The sequence below is a fragment of the Arachis duranensis genome, chromosome 5 (assembly GCF_000817695.3).
Source record: "Arachis duranensis cultivar V14167 chromosome 5, aradu.V14167.gnm2.J7QH, whole genome shotgun sequence".
NCBI lineage: Eukaryota > Viridiplantae > Streptophyta > Magnoliopsida > Fabales > Fabaceae > Arachis > Arachis duranensis.
This window is the reverse complement of record NC_029776.3, coordinates 11,025,114-11,033,077: the sequence shown is the minus strand read 5'-3', so window position 1 is coordinate 11,033,077 and position 7,964 is coordinate 11,025,114.

The following is a 7,964-nucleotide window of genomic DNA, read 5'->3' as shown; positions in this document are numbered from 1 at the left end:
GCGCGTGCGCGCCACCATACGTGTAGCAACTATGGCAAATCTTATATCGTTGCGAAGCCCCAGATGTTAGCTTTCCAACCCAACTGGAACCGCATCATTTGGACCTCTGTAGCTCAAGTTATGGTCGTTTAAGTACGAAGAGGTCGGCTTGACAGCTTTCCGGTTCTTTCATTTCTTCATGAGTTCTCCAACTTTCCATGCTTCTTTCTTCCTTCCCTTGATCCAATCTTTGCCTCCTAAATCTGAAATCACTTAACAAACATATCAAGGCATCTAATGGAATCAAGGTAAATTATATTTATCTATTTTAAGACCTAAAAAGCATGTTTTCACTCTTAAGCACAATTAAAGGAGAATATACAAAACCATGCTATTTCATTGAATAAATGTGGGTGAAAGGTGATAAAATCCCCTAAAATCAATACAAGATAAACCCTCAAAATGGGGTTTGTCACCTTGTCAGGCGGCAATTTGGACGAGGATGCTCAACCGTGACAGTGCGCAGCAGTTGCTGCCAGCAAAGGAGGACGGGCGCGATGGAGGTTGCCCCCCTGAACTCCTGATCGGCAGGGACGCAGTTTGTAAGTTACACGGCGGCTGTGGGGACGGGATGTCCAGCTACGACAATGGGGGGTTTAGGGGGTAGCGTGACCTTCCATTCAAAAAAGGGGAATTGGGGAAAAATTAAAATTAGGGGTTAAAACAAAACTGAACAGGCTTTAGTGAATTAGGGTAAAAGGGGGTTAATCCTCATTTTCAACTCATATTGGGCCTAACAAACAGCCCATTGTAGCCATTATATAGATACCTCATTGGCTCCCTAGCGGGACTCAAGAGATCCGCTAGGAAACCAACAGGGGTATAACCAACAACAAGCCAACAAGCATGTAATTGTCATTAATTATTAATTATGTAAATTTTATTTTTTAAAAAATACAAAATTAATTACTATTAATTACCTCTTCTTACTCTAATTGACCTTTTACCATTTATTTATTATGCAAACCCTAATTCCTCTTTTATAAAAAAAAACTTCTAAGCTAAAAAAAACATTAAAACATAAGATAAAGAATCATCCAAATTTTAAGAAAAAAACATACATAGGAAAAAGAATCATCAAAATCCTAAGAAAAAAATACAAAACATAAGAAAAAAATCATCCAAAACTAATAAAAAGAATCATCTGAAATTTAGAAAAAAAAAGACATAAACAACTAGTTAAAAGAATCATTCAAAATAAACTAAATAAGAGGAGGAGGAAAAGAAGAAGAGCCGTAGAGTGACCGGCGACGACATCTTGGACGGCATTGCCTGTGCGGTGGGGATCGGACACCATGTGTCGCGAATGGGAGCCCGGCAGTACAGATGCGTCGAAACGGTAGACGGCGACGTCGACGAAAAAAGAACGGCGATGGAACGAGAGGAAGAGGCGACGCACGGAATAAACCTTCAACGAGCAAGAATGGGGGACCAACAGGCGAGACTAAGGCGGACCAAGGAGGCAACGACACCGTTGTTAGAGAAACTTGACTGGCGGTGCACTGGAGCAACGACAACAGAAGCTTTGAGTGAGAGCGATACACACGTTGAATTACATTCAATGATAATGACAATGATAAAGAGGGTAATTGTACTGAATCCTACAATTTTAAATTACGTAATTAATGTAGCAAATTCTGAATTAATAAAATAAATTAAAAACTAATAATTATTAAAATTAATAATTAAATAGAATTGTGGGTTTATTTAGATTATCTATCTATACTTTTTCATAAAACAACTTATCTTTTATAAATATAATATTAGTTTCAAAAAAGCTAATTGTTTATATTTTAATTCTTAAAGCATGCTGACCAAATTAAATTAGATGTAGAGTTAGTAGATTGCGTCTATGATTAAGATCTCAATTCGCCACCAACTACCTACTTCTTAATTCTCATCCTCATCGAAGAATCTGGGAACAAATTTCATTAGCGAGACTTATTGTCACAAAACCTGTTCTAATAGTCATCTGATCTCAATGATCTCCTANATAATAATAATAATAATAATAATAATAATAATAATAATAATAATAAAATTTAATTTTTCTACAAGTTCTAATAGTTTTATCAAATTTTCAATTAAATTCTTATATGTTATTTTTTTTTCAATTAAGTTCCTGTTAACGTTTAACGTTCAAAAAAATGCTAGTGAGTTGTGAAATGACTTATTTATTTCTGTCTTCCCCCTATAAACACTACAGTTTCTCTTCTTCTCCGTTTTTCATTTTCAGTTTTCATCTTCCACAAATTTATGACTCAAAGTCAAAGAATCTCATTCATTCTCTCTTCGGGAAGCTGTGTTTTCAGGAGCTTCAACCCAAAGGAAAGAAGACACCTATATTTCTGTGGAGAGGCAGTAATCATCCACCGTTCCTCAGCCGTTTCTAACTATGGTAGGAGATATGTTACTTGTTGAAAGATACCAAAATGCAATTATTTTGAGTGGATTGATGATTTTGAGTGGATTGAGGTTGATGACGGTGCAAAGAATAGGTGGCCAAAGATAAAAGAAAGGATGGTTCACTGTTTTTGTGGTGACACTCTGAGTCTTCAAATTTCAGAAACAACAAAGAATCCTAATAGAGGATTTATTTCTTACTCCAACAGAAGATGCAAATTTTTTGAGTGGGTTGATGAAGTTGGTGCAAGAAGTAACATGTCTGCTACTGCTGTTGGAGTTGTTGGAACACAAAATTATGCTAAGTTGGAGGGTGAAATGTGAAAATTAGATGCACAAGAAAGAAAGATAGAGAGACTAAACGTGGAGATGGAGAGATTAATTATTGAAACCAGAGAAATAGATGCTTGTGTGAGTAGATTATCTGATGAGTTCAATATTCTCCAAGAACAAGTTGGGAGATTGGATGACAATATGAAAATTCAATGTAAAATGTAATATATGCTATATATGTTTTTGCTAGTCTTAATAATTGGAATGTGGTTTACAAGAGTTTAAAGTTATATGTGCTATAAAATTCTAATGTAAGAGATTCTATGACTTCAATCCAATTAAAGCTAATTATGTTTAATTTAAATAAATTTTTCATTTTGATGTATTTTGTCTGTGTATAACAATAAAATGATAGTTGGGAAGAAACTTTATCAATGTGAATATTTAAAGTTCCACAATTGACAACAAGTTGCAGAAAAAAGTGGCCATATAATATACCACATATCTAGGATTTTCATTAAATAAGTGTTCCTGTAAACCATACATACACAAAATAAGTGGTTATATAATATGCCACATACCTAATCAAAAATAAAGGTCTAAGAATGGCAACAATTAAAAGTGGTTCAACCTAATCCCAAAATATTAAAATAGTGGTCCTATCCACATAATAAACAGTGGTCATAGATACACAATTTATCACAACATATACTATTTAATAGCAACTCCAACAATCCTAACTATAAATTTAATCATACTTCAATCATCACTTAAGTCTATATGTAGACTAGGTGCTCTTGTTTGTTTCCTCACTCCTAACTTTAGCCATCCACTTCTTCTCATACCAAACACCTTTTGCTTTGGTTAAGGTTGAGAAGATGCTCTAAGTAGTTGTTGAAAATTTGCAGTTGTCACAGCTAGGAGAAGCTGGGAGGCTGGTCCTTTAAGAGGTAAGGCTTGTTGTGAAGATCCAGAAGGTGCTACAATAAGAGACTGATAATTCACTGCACCGGTGGTTATAGTTGGAGCCTGAGAAGCTGAAGTTGCAAGTATGGGAGGTGGTTGAGTAGAGGCAACAACAGCAGGTATGGTGGGTAGCTATTGTGAAGATGCAAGTATGGTAGGGAGTGGTTGTGAAGATGCAGCTCTACCCCTTCTTCTACCCCTTTTCCTGCCCCTTTTCTTTGCCCCTGCCTACCCTTATTTGCCTTATTCTCTCAGATCTACAAATATTCACACCGAATTCATTATCGGCAGTAGAAGCAGTGTCAACAGCAACTGCAGGATCAGCAACAACCGCAATAGTAACCACAGTATCAGCAGCAGTCGGATCTTCTCCGTTGGCAGCATCAGCAACATCAGGGTCTGAAATCAGGTATAACACAACCAGTTGCACCAGAGTTTTGGATCCAATAATGCTAACTTTTCATTCTCTTAACAGTCTGCGACACTAATAACCTATCCATTCTCATGGCATCTCCATCACTCATCAACTCTCTAAGACCCGAGCTTAATTGACAGCCTGGTTCACAGTACCATATCTTAGCATACCGTTTGTACCCTAACTTCTGCAACTCACTAACTATTTCTCGTAAACTCCATTCATCAAGTTCAAAATGCATATCATCCAATACCCTTCCCCCCAAATATTCTAGCACATTTCCTATATCATGAAACTTGCCACCATGATATATGTCTATGGAAAAATCTGAATCTCCCATCACTACATTAATAAAAACAGAAACATAATCCATTTAAAGCAGCATCATCACAGCAACAACAATCAACATTCAAGAATAAACAAAATTCATCATCAGCAAAACTAATTTATAGGTTAGTTCACCAATTAACAAAATTCCTGTACATAAATATCCATATTATAAACCCTAAATAAACCATTATATCAAAACAATCCAGAAATCAATTCAACAAATAGATAATCAACCAATGTCATATTTTTAAAAAAATAAAATTAGCATAAACATCAAGTTTTAAAACTGAAAAAAGAGGCTTTTTTTTCACCTGTTTGCAGACAGTTCGAGTACAGGGAGATGGAGCAGAGACACAAAGCCAGGTGCTACGAGGCTTGGCACAGTGCGGCGCGGCGACGTCAGGCGAGGGGCTTCACCGTGAGGGACGGCGACAGCTTGGACGGACAAATAGCAAAAAAGACCCCCGAACAGAACACAGCAGAGCATACCATTGCAGAGGGAAGGAGGCGACGGACAGCACACCACCAAGCGTCCGTTGCAGATTATGCCAGAGACAGACGCTGACGATAGACCGACGCAGGAGACGCAGGAGACGAGAGCAACTTAGGATTTTTTTTCTTTGGGATGAAATATAAGGGGTGCTTTTGGTATTTTGGAAAAAATACATATTTGTTCAGCTAGCAACTCCAACTAAATGACAAGAATATTCTTTTTTTACCAAATATATTCTGTTATCTTAAATATTATACTGATGGCAGGAATTTAATTGAAAAAAATCAACGTACAGGGACCTAATTGAAAAAAAAAAAGTATAAAGACCTAACTAAAATTTCGGTAAAACTATAAAGACCTGCAGAATAATTAAACCTAATAATAATAGAAATTCAGTTCTTAGATAATATGAGAGTAGCTAAGGATATTTAAGATAGAGTTTAGTATCAAGTTAAACTTAAAAGTATGTGGTATAAGGCAAGTGCTTAGAGCATAATTTCTGTCTTGTAAAAGACAAAATTTCTCAAATTTTATACCGTAAATTGTGAACTCCGAAAGAAAAAAAATTAACCCCATCATATATACATATATGAGAATTGAAGAGTACGCACACGATGTGTTTGTGTTGTATGCGATATTAAGCTCAATAGTTGATAGTTCCTTTTATTTCATCCATGGTCTAATTTAATTTGGGCACATGCATATCAGGCAAATTTGAAGCATATATAAGTTCATATAACATTATAACACAAATGTTAGAGATCTAACATTATTTTAATATTTATATATATTATAATGGGTTAATGCAAATTAATTTTTTTATTTTTTTTTCGTTAAAAGTGGTATTCCTAGCACTCTTATAATGTGACTTTGTCTGAAAGGATCTAAAATATCTTATCAGTTAATATAGTTTTTGTTGAGACTATACTTTTGACGTCTAAATCGAAACGTGCTACACTTCTGAAAGGATGGTGTGCCGTACGCGTTGTTAAGTGTAAGTGTGGTTGCGGGCCTAAGAGGAAAAGAGTAGATTCCCACCATAGTTAAGGCAAAGCCGAAACAAAAGCAATAATATGAGAATATGTCAATATGACATTTGAAAAAGGAAAGAATTTAATAATCAACACTTAACCATAACAAAAAAAAAAATAATAATAATTTCACTAATAAATATAATTTTATATTATTAAAAATATTAATAATAATTAATTAATTACTGTAAATTATAAAACTTGACCTAATGGCCCTATAACATTTCTTATTTAATAATAGGACATTTGAAAAAAGGTATAAATGTAATATTTGTAATGCTAACCCCACCACCTTGTTCTCCCCATTGTCGAGAGCTTATTTAGATTATGTTACTATATACTAAAATTAGTTATTAGCTAGTTATTAGTATAAAATATATATTAAAATAAAAATATATATTAAAAATAAATTAAACTATATATATATATATATTTATACACAATATATTAATGATTAATTTTAATAGGAGTATGCATAGTTCGACTCGAAAATTTGGCTTGGTCCTAAATATTTTATGAGCTATTTTGGTGTGATTTCACCAGATCTAGGATCGGGTAAGGGTCTCAAAAATAGACTGGGTCATTATTTCGGGTCGAGACCGGGTCATGTCTCGGATCATCCGAACTCGGTCCGATGGTCCAGTCATCATACACAATTAATATTTTGTATTATTAATGATGGATGATGGCTATTCTTATGTGAAATTTAAGTAACGTTAATATTTTGTGTTATTAATTATTATAAGATTATAGTTAATATTTTATATTTAAAATGTATAAGATTTTAAACTAATGCATAATATTGTGTTATTTGTATTAATTTAATATTTGATGTTATTAGACAATATTAGTATTGATTATGGTTATGCTTTAATTTTAGAGAATAGTAGGTTCTTATTATATTTTTCTAAGTGAATTTTATCATGTCAAATAATGGTTGGAGTCTTGAAAATTTGTATATTTTCACAAGTTAGCTTATAAGAAGGTATCAAGGTAATGTAATGTTAACGGCCCGATTTTCACTCAATTTTTACCCGATATAATCGTGGTCCGAAAGTGTATAGGTTTCATCGAGTTTAGAGTCGGGTTCGAATCTAATAAATAGATCCAATATATATTTCAGGTCAGATCTAAATCACATCAAACCCGATTTCATCTCTCCCATACACACTTAGATTTTAGTATACTAAAAACATTTTCCCAATTGAATTGAAAAAACGCAAAATCCATCTATCCCTAATTAAATCTCGGTGCACGATGCCTTCTTTGTGAAGATATGAAGCAGCAGATACTATCTCAATAATGCAAATTCTTATATGACCCTCACTGCTCAGGACATATCAAAGCCACAATTAAAATAAATAAATAAAATGAAAAGATGAAAGAAGGGATATCCGCCATTTATGAAGTCTAAAATTAAATACAACTCGAATTTAGTCTGTACATAAGTTTCAATTAAACGTAGCATGAAGATTAAAACTGGTTCATAAAAAACGGGAATCCAAAAAAAAATTGTTCCATTATATTCTACATGTCCAAGGATTATTAAAAAAAAAAAGGACCGAATTGACTTCTTCACACAAGGTATGATAAACTCCTTTAATTTTTAATAAATGAACATCATGATCTAAGAACAACAACTTGTACACAAAGTTAAATCTATCCGAGAGGAAAAATAAAAAAATAAATTAAAAAAAGCTTTGCAAAGGCATTCAATCTTTTATTCTGCCACATCAACAAAAATTCTAATTTTTCACACCAACCAGGCTAATTTTTTTTGATATTGGAGGAGTGTGTGAGTTGTGTTTGGTTATGGTGTATATAGGTGTTAGACACAAATGTGGGACAGAGAGAAATCGGACCGTCTGAGGTGTTAGACACAAATGTGGGACAGAGAGAAATCGGACCGTCCGAGTTCTTTGTTAAAAAATTCATTTACCACAAATCGGACCGTCCGATTAGTTTTTGTTTTTTTCTTTTTTATTTAAAATCAAATCGGACCGTCCGTTTACAC